At 29.8% G+C, this 19,301-nt stretch overlaps 1 long non-coding RNA gene across 1 annotated transcript in view; it reads left to right on the top strand.

The window, feature by feature from the left end:
* Positions 1-7,177: 7,177 nt before the first annotated feature.
* LOC140435580 (uncharacterized) overlaps positions 7,178-19,301 on the top strand; it is a 334,868-nt gene continuing 322,744 nt past the window's right edge. The window contains exons 1-2 of the long non-coding RNA XR_011950178.1: positions 7,178-7,292; positions 7,535-7,621. This is a non-coding gene — a long non-coding RNA (uncharacterized lncRNA). The remainder of the gene's footprint in view (positions 7,293-7,534; positions 7,622-19,301) is intronic.

The raw sequence follows: 19,301 nt of genomic DNA, 5'->3' as shown, positions 1-19,301 counted from the left end.
CAAAATTAATAAAATTATAGGTTACTATAATTGTAAGGTTAGATCAATGACATATAATATTTATATATTTAAGTATTGGGTAAGATACACATGCACTTACTATAAAATTAAAATGACGTTTGATAAACGTCAACGTTTTACCCAAATAAGATAAAATTAAAACTGAATGAAATTAAATAAAAGTAAATTGAATTAAATAAAATTTAATTAAGTTAAACAAAACTACGTACAATTAAATAAAATTAGGTAAAATTAAATAAAATTAAGTGAAAGCTATACCTGTGAAAGGGCTGCTATACCGTTTCTGCTTCATTTCCTATGTAAAATCCTCAAGATAAGGCCCTCAAGTTTACGTACATTCCCAAATCACCTACATCTAGATGCTTCACGACAATACTTTAGATAGATATGAAATTCAGCGCTCCAAAAGATTTGCATCGGAACTAATTCAAATTCATATGATATATTTGAAAAAAAATTGCATTTGAAATTTTAAAATGTGCAAATTATTTTTAAATTCAAATATACACAATACCATTTGCGAAAAAATAATACAAAATATAATTTATTTATTTGTTTAATACATGTAAACAACTTTGTATATAAATTTAGAATATAATTATAGAAATATGCTTTATTACCACTAAAAATTGTACAATTTTATGGACAAAGCTTACAAAAAGTCAGAAAAATAATAACAATTTAAAATTTACTGAAAATACATAAATCGTCAATATCACAAAATAAAAGATAATAAAATACACAATATATTGCAAAATTTAAATAAATTGCAAATTGCATAATTTAAGTTGCTGCACGTAATACTGAAATATATATTTATACAAATACTTTAGTTACTTGTACATAAAGCTATTCGTTCAGAAACTCTTCTACTGAATAACATGGTCTTTCAGATAGATAGGTTTTTGTCCTTTTACGAAACTTAAGGAAAGAAGTTGAAGATTAAAGTTGCAAAGAGAGATTGTTGTACAATATATTACACTGCTGCAATATTTTCAGCGGTGTGATATTCTTAAGGGAAACACTTAAAAGTAAATGTGATGTTAATTTCTTTATTCAATATTTACTAGGAAAAACCTATTCATTATATTAACCGTCGTGTAGTGGCATTACTGCGTGAGAGACTTAGTAGACTGTTTTTTGATGTGAGTATTAAAAAATTTGTTATAAGTACTAGAATGTTTTAGTACCTTCATATTGTTAGATTTTAGTAATAGGAGATTGTGAACACAGGTAAGCTCCTATTTCTAGTTTTTAGCCCCACCTGGTCTATAACACGGCGGCAACTAAACTTATAAAAAACTCTAGTATCACTATCCGAAGGTTAAGCAAACTGTTAATTTTATCCGTAAAATAGCAAGGCAAAGCAGACGTTGATAAAGATGTTAATAGAGACATGGGGAATCTAAAATTTGCATTCCATGACATGTCTCCTCAACTAAGCAGAAATCATTAGCGAATTTGTTTCTTGTACTCATACAGAGTAGATCCAAATAAAATGAAAAATACAGTCAAGATTTGATTTCACGTATAAAGCGTCTATGTATCTGTTTATACGTATTTCGCCTTAATAAGGCTCATCAGAACAGATATTCATAGGCGTTCTCAACGTGAAAAATAAAGCTTTCCTCTCTTTAAGAAGCAACACTAAAATGGCTTCGAAACGGACGCAATAGCGACATATGATAATAAATCCGTAAAATAGTTTCGAAACACAATTCAGATTTCTGCCTTAATCTGAGCCTTTTAAAAATTGCAAGGCAAAGCAGACGTTGATAAAGATGTTAATAGAGACAGGCGACTGGATTATTTCCTGACGCAGATGCTCACAGGACACAGGTGTTTTAGAGCCTACCTCTATAGGATCGGAAAGGCTGATACAGATAAATGCCTATACTGTGGATACTCGGACACTGTGACACATACGATGTTAGATTGCAGCAGATGGATAGTGGAAAGGAACAGAATGGAGATAGAGACAGGTGTGAATTTTGTTACAGTGAGAGAAATGATTGAGAGAATGATTGAAATTAAATTAGTTTGGAATAACATACACAGCTATATCCGTGCAGTGATCAAGAAAAAGGAAGAGGAAGAAAGATTGCTGGACCAACGCTAAAGGTAAGAGTGAATGATGCTGAAAGGTGAAGCTAGAAAAATGGGTCACACTGTATGAGTTAGAATGCGTGAGTCAGACTGTGGGGAAGGAGGAGATCCCCATCTGGGAATGATGCCGAACTAGGAGCGACGAGTGTCTTCTACGCGCTACCTGGAACGAGACAGGGAGCCTCCTTGCTGATGAATAGAGTGTGGATGTGTATGAATGGAGAAAGAATGAATAAAGGTAGTGATTCGGAAGTGATGCCCGCCTTACAGTGGCCATTCCGCTTCCGGATCGCTGGATGACAGAGGAGGGTCTGGTTTAGAAGGTAGGCGTTCGGCGTAGACAGGGCATTTTAAAATATCTCGGGAACTATCGCCGGGAGTACGAAGAACGAATCCAGCACTAAAGTTAGTCAGGCGGCGTCCTGGACTGAGATGTCTTTTGAAGATTCCAGACCCCCCCTCTATAAAGACGAAAAAAAAAGTTCCCCGCCTCTGATACAATGATCTAATTTGCATTTTATAAGAAATAAGTCTTATAATAATAAAACTAAAAACAATGATTGAAGTTGTCAAAAATTTAAAACTATATTTCTTGAGTATTTAAAGATTACGACATTTTTATGAAAACCTTATGCCCGAACTTCCACTGGTTTCTTGTACTACTATATAATAATTAGGTCTTTACGCATGAAACGCACAAGTAAATTGTAGGAAAACAAGGGGAATGTATTTATAAATATTGTTGTTTCAGTACACATATCAAAATTCAAAGTTGATAGGTATCGATAGAGGTTGATAGATTGTACATATTATAATGGCCCTAAATTTTGTTACGTATTACAACTTGTTTGAGTTTAATTTGAATTGCAAATTATATTCCATGGTTTTAGTAAGCCCAAGTTCAAATAATTTTTCTTTGATATCACGTTGTATTTATTAAGTAAATTTAAAATTAAGGGATCTAAAATATTGTTTTAGTTAGTTTAATTAATAAAATTATATATTACCTCTACAAATATACGAGAAATGTAAATTCGATTAATAATTGCATTGGGTTCATTTTTATTTAATATTTCATTTCTATTTTATACACTTATTATCATATACAAACAAATAGTCCAGGCGGGATCTGTCAAAAAGCAGACCATAATGGACATTTTCCATATATCAATAATCGCGATATGCGCCAGTCGCAAACCTTGTGCTAAATTTTTGAAGTTATACTTCTATACCCGCGTTCGACGTTGGAAATTTGTACGGGAGTGAATTGGCAAAACCATTACATACGTAAGATATAGGTAAGAGAGACACAGAAGATATACTTTCTCTCTCTTTCTCTCTCGAGAATAAAAATGTTCCTTTTGTAAATATATTTAATATTTATTAATATTATTATAATTTTATATTAATTCGGTAGATATATACATATGGCCAAAGTCTTTTGCAAATAAATATTCTTCCTGGAACTTCTATGATTCGTAATAACCTTTCCATTTTTGGAATACAATAAATAAATAAACACAAAATACAACCAAAAAACTGACATAATGTTCTTGACAAATAGTGACATTGATTAGCCACCTTATTACTTAAGGTTTCTGGTCGAATGAGTTAAGGCGCGGTATTTAGATCCAGAAGTCGCGAGTTTGATCCCAATGTGGGAATATATTTTTTTAATTATTGAAGTTATACTTCTATACGCGCGCTCCACGTTGGAAATTTGTATGGGAGTGAATCTGTGAAATCATTACATATGTAAGATAATGAGTAAGATAGAGATAGAAGATATATTTTTTCTCTCTTCCTCTCTCGAATATAAAAATGTTTCTTTTGTATATATAATTTAATATTATATAAATATTATATAAAGATATATATACATATATTATTATACATATAATAGAATATTTATTAAAATTATTATTTATGTGATATGTTTTGTATTATTTATTAAATGTTAATAATTATATTAGTCTTTTGTATTTCAAAATAATAATCTCAATAAATCACTGTATGATCCAGAACTGTCAATTTTGAAATACATTTGTGTTATGTCCTCAGTAGTATAGTAGTCAGTATCCCCGCCTGTCACGCGGGAAACCGGGGTTCGATTCCCAGTCGGGGAGGACTTTTTTATTAATATTATTACATTATTGTCATTTTTAAATACTTATGGATATTGCATTTTAATTTGTATTGTATTATTATATGGAATTATGTTGCACTGTATTGTAGTGTATTTTTTTATGTATATTATTGTCATTTTTAAATACTTATGAATATTGCAGTTTAATTTGTATTGTATTATTATATTAATAACAAAATAAACAATGAATTTTACTGCAGAGTATGTGTAAAAAAATTTTTGCATTCAACTCCTTTCATAAATATATGAAAATAAAAATATACATTTTCATCAAAATATTGATTCAATCCTTCATTGTTAGTAAGTTGTTATTAATTCTGTTTCTCTTTCTGCTATGTCTTACCTATAAAATTACATATGTAATGATTGTGCAGATTGCCACACCCGTTTTTATGTTCTGATTTTTGTCACTTTGGTTTTAAAAATCAAAGAATGGAGAAATCATAATATAGTTTTTAATATTGTTTCGCTAATTTTATACATTATATAATTTTTCAAACTATTTTATTTATCATTGAATATTTAGTACTTATAGTAGTCATGGGTGTAGAGATGAAAGGGACAAATAATATAATGATTGTTATTGTAAATTTCTTTTATGTATATGTTTATATGCATGACATATATGTCAAAAAAGGTCGATTTTATTTTTAAATTATGATTTTTGGCATATATATGATACTAGTGACGTTATCCATCTGGGAAGAAAGAGTTATTCTTTCACTGAGAGTTAATTTAATAAGATTTTCACAATTTAGTGGGGATTTTGAAACGGTGCCACAAAGAATCAAAAAATCCATGAACCTAATGATTTATACAAGTGCTTTCAAATAATATATTAATTTCTCCATGGTCCCATTTAAAAGTATCTTACAAAATGGCGCCAAGACGCTATTAATAAAACTGAAGCTTAGTTAAGTTACCAAAAAAATTTAGGAATTTAAGTTTTAAGGTTCAGAAAAGAGTTGTTTTGGGTGGGACTTATTTCGTTTCTGAAGTTATACTTCTATACGTGCGTGCGACGTTAGAAATTTGTATGGGAGTGAATCGGCAAAATCACTACATATGTAAGATATAGGTAAGAGAGAGACAGCAGATATATTTTTTCTCTTTTTCTCTCTCGAGAATAAAAATGTTCTTTTTGTAAATATATTTAATATTTATTAATATTATTATTATTATTTTATTAATATTATTATCATGGTAAATTAAACATATGCGTAAATAAGTTATGCATGTTGTCATTTTTAAATACTTATAAAGATTGCATTTTAATTTTTTAATTGTATTATTATATTGAATTATGTTGCAGTGTATTGTATTGTATTTTTGTATTAATAACAAAATAAATAATGAATTTACTGCAAAGTATGTGTAAAAAAATTTTTTTGCATTCAACTTCTTTCATACATATATGAAAATAAAAATATACATTTTCATCAAAATATTGATTCAATCCTTCATTTACTATACTCCTATTACAGGTCCAATGTTGTTTATATACAGCAAACGATGCACCATATACCTATATACCTAATTCTGTTTCTCTTTCTGCTCTCTCTTACCTACAGCATTACATATGTAATGATTATGCAGATTGACTCCCATACAAATTTGTAACGACGAACGCGTGTACAGAACTATAACTTCTACCGGCAGTCGCACTGGACTGCCACACCCGTTTTTTTTTCTTTATTTAACAAAATCTAAAAAATATCGAAAATTTTTGCTTTTTGAATCCATATTTTCGCCCATAACTTGAAAAATTTTGCTCGTACAAAAAAAATTATGCAAGTTGAAAGTTTTGTTTTTCAATTTTACATAATACTTGAGCCGCTAGAAGTCGCAAATTTAATGTTTAATATTTAAAAATAGCAATCATTGGGAAAACAAGTTTAAAAAATGGAGTTTTCCTTTAAATTTTTTTGACTACTTAAGCATAATCTACAGCCTTCATAATCCGCCTAGGTAAACTCTTTGATACAGCTGAAACGTTTGCTAAATTTAGTTAGGATCGGTCAAATAGTTTTTGTATAATAATTTTTTTAAAATCCACGATCAATTTGCAAAATTATGCTGTGCCCAAAATAAGCCCTTTAAATAGTCGAAAAAGGCTTACGGTTCACTAAGAGAGCCGAGCAAATTTTTTAAAGTTAGAAACCTTTTTTTCAAATTACATGTAATTTTAAATTATATATGTCACAATAAATTAATAATTATTATAAAACTGCTGAAATAAATGAATTTTTATATGTAATTTATTTTAAAAAACTTTTATTTTGAGGCGTATAATTAGAAATTTATATATATATATATATATATATATATATATATATATATATATATATATATATATATATATATATATATATATATATATATATAAAATCATGAATGTGTTGCTTGTGTGAGTCCATTTCAAAAGGTGAAAGAAATAATAAGTTAGACTTACTCACAATCAATTTAATTTAACTAATCGGACGACCGGTTTCGCTTTCTACAATATGCAAAGCATCTTCAGGTCACGATACAAAGTTAAAATGCTGAAAACAATAATCCCTTATTAGGGTGTTGTCTAATAAAGATAAAAACATAGGTAGGTGATACAAATTATATAAATTACAGTAATTATGCCAATATTACATGTCTGTGGTTTTATAAATGAATAAAATTAATAATAATAAAATGTTTAAGCAGACAAGATAAGGCCCACAAATTGGTAACATCGTCTATTAAACTGTAATGAATCAATAAATAAATGAACAACTAAATAAACATTACTTACATGCCGGTACTCTATTAATTGATGGTTGAAAGAACATGGTTCAAACTATCTTGGATTGTTGATTGGAGAACTCAGGTTAACTATTGTAATTGTTTAACAGTAAACTGGGAAGTTCTCAAGAACTTCCCAGTTTACTGTTAAACAATTACAATAGTTAACCTGAGTTCTCCAATCAACAATCCAAGATAGTTTGAACCATGTTCTTTCAACCATCAATTAATAGAGTACCGGCATGTAAGTAATGTTTATTTAGTTGTTCATTTATTTATTGATTCATTACAGTTTAATAGACGATGTTACCAATTTGTGGGCCTTACCTTGTCTGCTTAAACATTTTATTATTATTAATTTTATTCATTTATAAAACCACAGACATGTAATATTGGCATAATTACTGTAATTTATATAATTTGTATCACCTACCTATGTTTTTGTCTTTATTAGACAACACCCTAATAAGGGATTATTGTTTTCAGCATTTTAACTTTGTATCGTGACCTGAAGATGCTTTGCATATTGTAGAAAGCGAAACCGGTCGTCCGATTAGTTAAATTAAATTGATTGTGAGTAAGTCTAACTTATTATTTCTTTCACCTTTTTATATATATATATATATATATATATATATATATATATATATATATATATTGCCATCAATTTGCAAGCGATATGGATCTTAATATAGTAAACACAATGTTTAAACATCATCCGCGGTGATTATCAACGTGGTCTTCAACTGGAGGACGATACAAGAACCAAATAGATTATATTCTTGTCACTAAACGATGGAGGACCTAAATAATTAACGTGAAGACAAAACCAGCTGCAGACTGTGCAGCTGAATGTTACACAGTTACACAAAGCAGAATTTCGCCACCACAAAATGTTACATTGTTACATTGTAAAAGTTGGCACCTCTTAAAATTCTAGTAGACAACAAAAACACTCAATTTTACCAGTTCTTCTCCTACAAAGTGATGTAGTGCCAATAAGTGCCCCCTTTTAAAATTTAATGTCTGTTTTGTCCTTTTAATTGTGTTGTGTTTGTCCCTAATTGTCCTTAATTGTTTTAGTTTTAATAATTTTAACATATCTGACATCACAATTTTCTGCCAAAACAAAAATCAAATTCACTTTATCAAAAATTTGATAACTACAAGTTACAGAAATTACACACCCACAAAATTTTATATCTAATTTCATGCATTGTCATACAACTCCCCTTTTATTGTAAAAATTTTAATAAATTAACACACATTTCTAAAATATATCTCTTGCATAGAGAAAGAAACTTCACCGCTAATTATCAAAGAGTTACAATAAAAACCGAAGATCACCCATCATCAGCAAGACAGGATAGTGTGAACTATGTTTCCCGAATCATTAACTAATAATTCTTGTACCGGAATTACTTAATTTACTTTCTGCCGTTTGACCTGAAGATTCTTTGCAAAGTGTAGAAAGCGAAACCGGTCGTTTTGGTAGTAAAATTAAATTGATTGTAAGTCTTATTTTATTTCTTTTACCTATATGAAATGGACTCACACAAGCAACACATTCATTTGAAAAAAGATAAATAAACAATCATGGACATCCTAAAATTATTTTTAATTCTAAACAAAAATAATTCTGTCAATAATAAAAATATTTTACTCTCATGTAAAAATCACATGTTTTAAAACACTTCATATACAACTAATAATTGTTGATATCAGATGGTATATGGTATAAATCAGTATATATAACTGTGTGTATGGGAAAATAAAACTGCTTTTACTATTTCCCTTACAATTTCATCATATTTCTCAAGTTTAAGCAAAACGAAAAAAGTAAATAGACATCACTTTGAAGTTTGTTAAACGTCACGTTATGTTTAAATGAACATTCGTAGAGGTATATCGTATAATACATTTTGTATAAGAGTGTAATGTAACTGTATGGGAAAATAAAGCCGTTGTTTTTCCTATTTTTTTTATAATTTCATCAAATTTTCTCACATATTAGACCTTTCTAGGATGTCAAATATTTCGAAACCAAAATTGCCTAAATCGATTTAATCGTATCGATTTTTGATTTTAGACAATCATCTTGAAAAAGTATAAGAATTTTTAAACTACAAATTAAAAATAGTCTATGTGTTTGTATGTAAAGAGTTTAAACAAGCAAACATAAACAGTTCGACTTCAGTTAGATAAGTTCAGATAAATTTAGTATTTCAGCAATTATCGGAACAAGATCCATGTAATGTACACTACACTGTAATGTAATACAGTATATGATTTGTATAATTGTTCTGAAAATTACTGTATTACTAAATTTATCTGAACTTATCTAACTACATACCTCGCGCAAATGAAACTGCCGGCAGTGCCTGAGACAATTAAAATTGCCAAATTAAAAAAAAAATGAATATTCGCATTCGCATTCGCGAATGTCGGTGGCATATATTCGCATTCGCATTCGCATTCGCGAATGTTCAAAAAATGACGTTCGTTACATCACTAATAGGTATGTTTTATTACTGTGTGTAATTACAGCGTATATTTATTGCACAAAGATGCACGTCTTTACCTAATTCAGAACAATGTTGTCCAACAATTTGCTATAACAATCTTATTTACTCTGCGAATACAATTTCTGTTAACTTTATTATTGTTTGCTATGTAATTTTAACTTTCAATTAACAATGTAGGTTGCCTACCTATGGCGGTAGATACCTACCGCCTTCATCTGACAGTTTTTTAACGTCCCAATTTGAGGTTAAACATATGATAAATTCATACGAAATTGACAATTAATAATAGTTACTTTTTAATTATATTTTCCAGTTTATGTATGAAATGGATCAAGAACTGGATTTCTGAAAATCCATCATAATTTATCTTTTCAACCTCAAACGGAAAAGAAAGTGAAAAATCTAGTACTGTCAAATCATGATTGTCATATAGAAGAGCTTGTTAATTAAAAATAGTAATAGTAGAAGCACAGAATACACCACCCAACAAGAAGTAAAAGCTTTGTGGGTACCTTTGATGTTCGTAGGACAGAAATTTCGGAGAGAGAATGACAGTTAAACTACTTAGTACACTAAGAAAAGTAATGAGGAAGTCGTTCAACACAGTAGTAAAATTAGTGTTACACTGCTGAGAAACAAAGTAATTATTAAAATTCTGTTTCGTATTAATTGTATTTTTGTTGTAAAATTTAATGTAAACCATATATATATATATATATATATATATATATATATATATATATATATATATATATATATATATATATATATATATATATATGGTTTACATTAAATTTTACAACAAAAATACAATTAATACGAAACAGAATCAATTCTGTACTGATAAGTAAAAAGGTCTTAAGTCAAAAATATCGTTTTGTTTTTTTTATATAGGTACAAAGAAATTAACGTACTAAAAGTATTTTAGTACGTTAAAAAACTGATAAATAACGATTGAATTTGAGAGTTAATTTCAAAATAGAGATGAAAATCGGTCGATTTGTATTGCTTTTTATAGATTTTTTAAGGTATTAAAATATTTATATGTATATACAAAATATGTATAACACTATTATTCTTTTTTTACTATTATATTATACTTTTTTTATATTATTATACTTTTTTTAAGGTATTGAAATATTTATATGTATATACAAAAATATGTATAACAGTATTATTCTTTGTTTACTATTAAACAACACACACGAAACAACACTTCTCAATACGCAAACAAACTTCAGTTTTTATAGGTTGACAGATAAACTATTTAGAAGATGGCAAATTCTTACAGAAATTTGGATTGCGAGAAAAAGCCATTCATTTGGCTTCTTATTGAGTGGTGTAGTCTGTGGTAAAAGTTATGGAATAAAAGCTCAAGTCACCAGGCAGGCTGAAGTTAGTTTGAAGCCTTATGAAACATCATTAAAGGTATAATATTATTTAAATTTTTAAAAAGTATATGCATAAAAGTAGAAATTCATGAAAAAGCATAAATCAACTCATAAAAAGCATTCCAATTTCTTATTCTAGCTTGATGATATCCGCCTAGTGATTAAGACGTGTTGTACATGTGTTTATAACATTTACTTTTTCATATTATTAGCACGAATTTACCTTTTCCTTTTCTCTAATTTATATGTAATTTTTGGAAACCTATAAAAATGGCACTCACTATTTTTACTATTATTAACGCAATTAAATACACAACATTTATTTGCAACAATTTTTGATGAAATTTATGCATTAAAAGATACGTCCAATTATGTCATATTTCGCCGCTAGGCACGCTGGCATCGTTTCGAGTTACCCCTACCATAGTTACGCACTTAGTGAATAATTTAAATGTTCGTATGCGAAAATAAAACAGTTGTTTCTACTATTCTTTTTATAATTTCGTCATATTTTCTCACCCATTGGACCTTCCTAGGACTTCAAATAATTATTTCAAAACTAAAATAAGCCAAAAAGATTCAGTCGTTCACGATTTATAATAAAAAAACGGGTGTGGCAGTCCAGTGGGACTGCCGGTAGAAGTTATACTTCTATACACGCATTCGCAGTTATAAATTTATTTGGGAGTCAATCTGCACAATCATTACATATGTAATGCTATAGGTAATACATAGCAGAAAGAGAAACAGAATTAATAACAACTTACTAACAATTAATAAACAACATTTGACCTGTAATAGGAGTATAGTAAATGAAGGATTGAATCAATATTTTGATGTAAATGTATATTTTTATTTTCATATATGTATGAAAGAAGTTGAATGCAAAAATTTTTTTACACATACTCTGCAGTAAAATTCATTGTTTATTTTGTTATTAATATAAAAATACAATACAATACACTGCAACATAATTCAATATAATAATACAATACAAATTAAAATGCAATATTCATAAGTATTTAAAAATGACAATAATATACATAAAAAAATACACTACAATACAGTGCAACATAATTCAATATAATAATACAATACAAATTAAAATGCAATATTCATAAGTATTTAAAAATGACAATAATATACATAACTTTTCTACTTACGCATATGTTTAATTTATCATGTAATAATATTAATAAAAAACTCCTCCCCGACTGGGAATCGAACCCCGGTCTCCCGCGTGACAGGCAAGGATACTGACTACTATACTACCGAGGACATGATACAAACGGATTTCAAAATTGACAGTTCTGGGTCATACAGTGATTTATTGAGATTATTATTTTGAAATACAAAAGACTAATATAATTATGAACATTTAATAAATAATACAAAACATATCATATAAATAATAATAATAATAAATATTATATATATATATATATATATATATATATATATATATAATATATAATATTAAATATATATACAAAAGGAACATGTTTATATTCGAGAGAGGAAGAGAGAGAAAATATATCTTCTGTCTCTCTCTTACTCATTCTCTTACATAATGATTTCACAGATTCACTCCCATACAAATTTAGAACGTGGAGCGCGCGTATAGAAGTATAACTTCAAAAAAATTTACAAAAACATAAAATGACGTTTGTTAAACGTCATTTTATAATATTTTATATGTAGTTATAAAATATCGTATTTTAACAAACAAATCAAATGAACTAAAACTATTCCGGTGAACTCGTATAAAACATTTTAAATCTATAATTCAAAATATCTTATCTCCTAAGTTTGATCGCCAAATACACTTTCACAAAATATTATTGCAATCGGTTCAGTGGTTTTTGGTTTTTTGAATAAAAATTCCAAGTTTTTTTAAAATGATTTGCATATTAAAATTAATTTATTTAAACAGTTTTGTAATAGTTATTAATTTAAAACCATTAAACCGATTCTAACTAAAGTTAGCAAACGTTTCAGTCATATTATAAAATTTTATCAGGTGGTATAGAAAAACTGTTAAATTTAAAGGAAAACTCCATTTTTTGAACTTTTTTCCGGATTATTGCTATTTTTTAATCAATAAACATTAAGTTTTTAATTTATAGCTACCGATTCCAAACAATTCTGTATACAGATGCCTCCAAAAGCGAAGCAGGCGTTGGATGTGCTATTACCACATAGGTATGATGAAATAATAAAATCATCTTTTTTACCAAATTTATCCAGCGTATACACTGGAGAACTTTATGCGATACTAGAAGCTTTTAAAATTACTTCCTTTTATTTCTGTTGTATGTCGTGACCACTATTAAAAGACAAAGGTAATCTCAGGGTCCTTTGGTAAGATCCGAAGGTTATGCAGCCAAGAAATTTTGTACGCCCCACGGTTCTTAGTCTAACTAAAAACAGATGATAAAAACCAAGCAATATGCACACACTCCCTGTCGTCACTACAATCGATAAAAAAGTCTATACTCTTAGCATCCCTTAGTTCAAGAAATCCATAGGACTTACAGTGCACTCGCTTTTCAAGGTGTAAATGTCACGATCATGTGGCTACCATCCCATATCGGCATCCCCGGTAATGAAAAAGCAGACCAAACAACCAAGCAAGCTTATTGTGTAAACAGTCAATCCTTAAAAGCCCAACATATTCAAATCCTTAATGACCTAAAGCAAATTTTCAAGCAACAACAGTATCATACCTGGCAAACCCACTGGAACACAATCAAGAGTGCATTACATGAGATCCGGTAGGCTGATGAAAAATTTTAACTTCCAACTATCTCTAGAAACGAAAAACCTGTCATCTCAAGATTAAGAATAGGACATACCCGATTCACACATGAATACTTAATGAAGTCCGAGCCGAAGCTCAATTGCGAAATCTGCTTAAGTGTATTAACTGTGAAACACATCCTGATCGAGTGTCCCCGGTAGGCAAAACACAGAGTGCAACATAAACTAATATCACATAAACGTCTAATATCAAAGACGTTTTAAACTCATCCGATCAAGTCTTTAACCTAATTGGTTTCCTGAAAGACATTCAGTTGTTCAACAGAATATGACCCCTTATTTTCCATGGTCTTTACTTATATTATATTATTTAGTCATAGGTTCTAAGCTTATAGATTAACTGTAGCAATTAGTTACATGTGCTTATTGTAATTATTGTAAACAATATTGTTTGTGTCAATGGTCATTGCAGCCGAGACACATTAATTTAAATTAAAAAAAATTATAGCTAGGTAAATATTATGTAAAATTAAAAAACGAAACTTTTACCTTTTATAATTTTTTTTGTATGAGCAATATTTCTCGAGTTATGGGCGAAAATATGGACACAATAAGCAAAAATGTTTAATTTTTTTAGAATTTGTTAAATAAAAAATTAAGCACAAGGTTTGCGACTGGTGTATATCGTGATTATTGACACAAGGTACATCCTGATGTGATTTCACCAAAAACGTAGGCTCCCTAGACTAAAAGGGTATAATAAAATTCACAACGTAGTAACTTTAAAAATAGGAAAATTTTGTAGGAATCTACATTAACCTTTGAGCGCACTTGCTGCTTTTAACCGCAAGGTTTAATTTTCGTTAGTAACACAGACATCTTTAAAATTAAATTTTTATCCAAATGCATATTTGCTATTCATAATAAGTATGTTTTATTACAGAGTATAATTACAGATTATAACCATTGTCTATAATTATTGCACAAAGATGCACATCTTTAGCAAATTCAGGACATTAATGCCAAATGTTGTCCAATAATTTGCTATAACTAACTATCTTATTTACAATGCGAAACAGTTTCCGTTTACTTATTTGTTTACTACAATTATTGTATGCTGTGGACTTTAAACTTTCAATTAACAAAGTACGTTAAAGAAAGGAAAATTCATTATAAAACGATGACATTTACTTTTAGATAGTTGATTGGAAAATAAAATAATAATAATAATCAATTATAACGGTCGCATTGGCCTCGTCTGTGGTTAGTAAAATTTTTTGTCTTAAAAAACGGTTTTCTCGTGCCTTGGTGTGTCTCTCATTAGTTCAAACAATAACACGTTATAATTACGAAAGACATATTTCTCTTAACTGAGGTCAATTAAAAATAAAAGGCATCATTTGATGTTAAACCAACGACGTTATTGGTAACCGAATGCTTTCCTGAATTACGAAATTTTCCTAGAGCCTCTATTTTCAGAGAAAGCCCAATGATAGATACTGTAGGAATTATAATTAATGATCATAAATTAGAATTAAATGAGGAATATGTCAATTAGGAAAAGTGTTGAAGCGTATCGATATGGATGTTTTCGTTGTTGATTATGATAGAGAAGGAAATGAGTGGGTTTGCGGTAAATTGCAAAGATTTATGGAAATTTCTGTGGTGGTTTACACATTTATGTAATTTTTAGAAAACACGTCGAAAACGTCATTAATCGTGTCATTTTTTAATTCAATTAGTTTAAACACATAAAATACATTATAATGTTATAATTTAAATTCATTGCTTAATTTATTGTACTGGATGCGGCAAACTTGTATATAGACAGGGTGATTGATTAGTGCGAGGAAGCTCAGCAGATCTGTTATAGGAAAAATGACAAAAAAAGTTATAGACAAAAATTTTAGGCAGCTTTAAACTCCAAATTTTCAAATTAGTTACAATCTTACAGGGTGTTCCATAAGATGGTGGCAGACCAAACTTATGTTTTTTAAACGGAACACTCTGTATTTTATTTTAAATTTGAAATCTGCTTCACTTCCACATCACAACAATGTAAAGTTTTGTTATGTTATACCTGGTATTTACAAAGTTATAACCAATATTACCTGAAAATCGTATCAAGTTTAACTCCCTGTATAATTAAAAAGGAGTACAGGAACATTGATCTATTGCAACCATAGTTTTTAAATAATTGTTAAAAATTATAAAATATATATATATATATATATATATATATATATATTTCCCGGTTTTTTATAGCGTTCTCCGCCTTCCGGTTCCCAGTTTCCAGCTACGTCGGTCATTCCATTCGCCAGGGTGAAGGTTTCTTTCCGACATTGCCTTCTGAATGCCGCCCAGCCAGGATTGTTTTGGCCTTCCTCTCTTCCTTCTTTCCCTTGGCGTCCATTTTAAAATTTGGTTTGGCAGCCTGTCGTCGTCCATTCTTTTCACATGACCATACCAGATCAGTTGTCTCCTTTGAATTTCGTCAATGATGGTTGACTTGACTTCCATTATATTTCTGATATGGTCATTTTGTATTCTATCAAGCCTTGATTTTCTAGCTGATCTTCTCCAGAAGTCCATTTCCAATGCAAGTAGGCGTCGCTCAAGGGATTTAGTAAGTTGCCATGTTTCGCATCCATAGAGCACTATACTTTTAAAGATGGAGTTAAAGAGGAAATGCTTTCTTTGATTTGATAGTTCTTTTGACCATAGCATCGGGTTTAGGCATCCTATCACCCTTTTTCCTTTCACGATTCTTTGCTCTATCTCTTTTTTGGTGCGCCGACTCTTGTTGATTGTTGTTCCCAAATATATATATATATTTCTCACGTTCATGTTCGTTGACCATTAGATCTTCTACTTCATTCCCGATGCATAAGTATTGCGTTTTGTTTCTATTTACAGAGAGGCCCCATTCTTCATATGTTTTAAACAACCGTCTCGTCATGAATTCTAAATCTTCCTTGTCTGCTGCCACTACTACTTGGTCGTCCGCAAAATGTAGAGTGTATAATGTTGTATCGTCGTCAAGTTGGATCCCCATTCCTGAACATGATCTTCTCCAGTGTTTTAGTGCTTCATTTAAATAGATCTTAAATAGTATTGGAGAGAGGCAGCATCCTTGTCGTAAGCCTTTTGTTACTGGAAATTCTTCTGATAAGGTGTTGTTTAGTTTGATTTTTAATGATGCTTTATTGTATAATTGTTTGACTGCGGCGATGATCGTGCTATTTAATGAAGATCGTTCAAGAGACTGCCACAGCTTTCTCACAGGAATCGTGTCATATGCTTTTGTGAGATCCACAAATAAAAGATGTATTTCCTGGTTTCTTGCAACTTTCTTTTCATTCAGTTGTGTTAGGGTAAATATGTGGTCTGCGCAAGATCTTCTAGCTCTAAATCCTGCTTGCTGTTCAATTTCATGAGTTTCGTATTCTTTCTCAATCATGTTTTTTAAGATTTTACCAAACAGCCTGCTAAAGGTACTGGTGACAGAGATACATCTGTAGTTTCCGCAAATATCTTTTGGACCTTTTTTGTGAATTTGAGTAATCCATCCTTTTTTCCAACTATTCGGGATTTCTTCCCCATTTAAGTATCTTGTGAATAGCACTTTAAGATAGCTTATTAGTTTTGGTGTTCCGTTTTTTAGAAGTTCTGCTGGTATGTTCTCCGGCCCGGATGCTTTGTTATTCTTCATCGATTTAAGCGCTTGTTGTATTTGTTCTTCTTCCATGTTTACATATTCACCTTGTACTTGTATTCGTTGAGGTGAGTCAGTATTATAAATATCTCTGTCTTCATTCAGTTCCCTTGCGTAATGATCTTTCCATGGGAATGGAAAGATCATAAAATATATTCCTTTTCATAATATTCGTTAAATCAAATACAGGGTAAGTCAAAATGCAAGTACATTATTTTCTTGGTAATTTTAAATAGAACACCCTGTATTTTATATCACTATTGAAAAGCACTAATATCGTACTTCAAATTTTATGTTGTAGTGTTTATTAATTCAGTATTGGGGTACACCATAAATAAGCAATAATTATTATTTAGTAATTCAGTAATTAATTCAATTTAAATTAGCAATAATGAATTTTACTACTGATGAAATAGTAGACATGATCTGGATATTGGGGGAATGCAATAAAAATTCATTACTATCAGCTAGAATTTATCAAGAACGGTTTCCAGATAGGCGGCAACCTAGACAAGATACATTTGAAAAATTGAATGATAGATTTAACCGCACTGGTTCAGTGAATTATGAAAAACATGAACGAACAAAAACTAGTGTGACAGAGGAAAACGAAATAAGTGTGTTGATGGCAGTTACAGAAAACCCACACACAAGTATAAGGAGTATTTCCAATGAACAAGAACTTAGTTGCTACTCTGTTCAAATTCTATCTAAAAACAAGATGCACCCTTATCATATTCAAAAGCACCAAGAATTAAATAATGATGATTTTCAGAAACGAATAGTATTTTGTGAATGGGCCTTAGAAAAAATTAATGAGCAGAGAGATTTTTTTGATTGTCCTATTTGGTGATGAAACTACATTCCATCAAAACGGTTCTGTTAATAGGCATAACTTTCACTACTATTCAACAAGTAATCCATACCACATAGTAACACATAGTCAAACAAGATGGTCTCTAAATGTGTGGGGAGGTATCGTTGGCTGTGTGATTTGTTTATTTTCATTGCAAATTCCAGAAGCACGGGAAATTTTAAACGTTTAAAATCAAGTGGTACGTTCGTTGGAATCGTCGGGATTCAGACATAATCTGCTTCGTCTTTTTCCTTGATGATCGTTGCCTCAATGATATTATTCGTTAGACTTTTCACAGTATGTCGTATGTATTTTTTACTGCATCATCATGAAAATAAAAAATGTACAAGTATGTACAAGTTGACTAGTGCAAGCCTAGAATAGTCTAAAACCTTTTTTTTAATCGAAGACCCTATATATTTTCATATTTTTAAAATCTACTTAACAACCTGATCTCAACATGATAGAATATATAGATAGAATATCTATCTGCTGTTTCAACTAAAATAAATAGTCGGGTTCTGTCAACCGTACCATAACCAAATTTTTAATGTGTTTTTGTGGAGTCCAGTGTACAGTCCTTTTTTGTTTTTCATTGTTAACTTGAGCAATTGGGCAAGGATCACTACAAAAGCAATTCGACCAGCTTCTAAATATATAAAATAGATAAAATTCAGCATTGACCCTTTTGCGGAAAAATAAAAATAACTATTATACCTAAATATCCCTTTTTTTAATTTGCATAAATTTAATAATACTAATGCTCAAAATTAGGCTAATGTTCAAAGAATCAACAGACCAATACTTATAAATAAAATTTACATACAGTATTTTTCATATAAAAATGCGTGCACGTCTCAATTTATATAAAGTGACGTCACTTATATTTAAAATTTACAGAACGTCAACCTTAGAGTTCAAATTTTCCTAACACCGCTAATAATACGAAACCTATACGGAACTGCTCGATCTTTCATAGGCCTCAACATGGTATAATATTCAGAAA

This window comes from Diabrotica undecimpunctata, chromosome 3 (assembly GCF_040954645.1).
Source record: "Diabrotica undecimpunctata isolate CICGRU chromosome 3, icDiaUnde3, whole genome shotgun sequence".
Taxonomy (NCBI): Eukaryota; Metazoa; Arthropoda; class Insecta; order Coleoptera; family Chrysomelidae; genus Diabrotica; species Diabrotica undecimpunctata.
The sequence above is the reverse complement of the archived record's forward strand: the minus strand, read 5'-3'. Positions and strand labels throughout refer to the sequence as shown.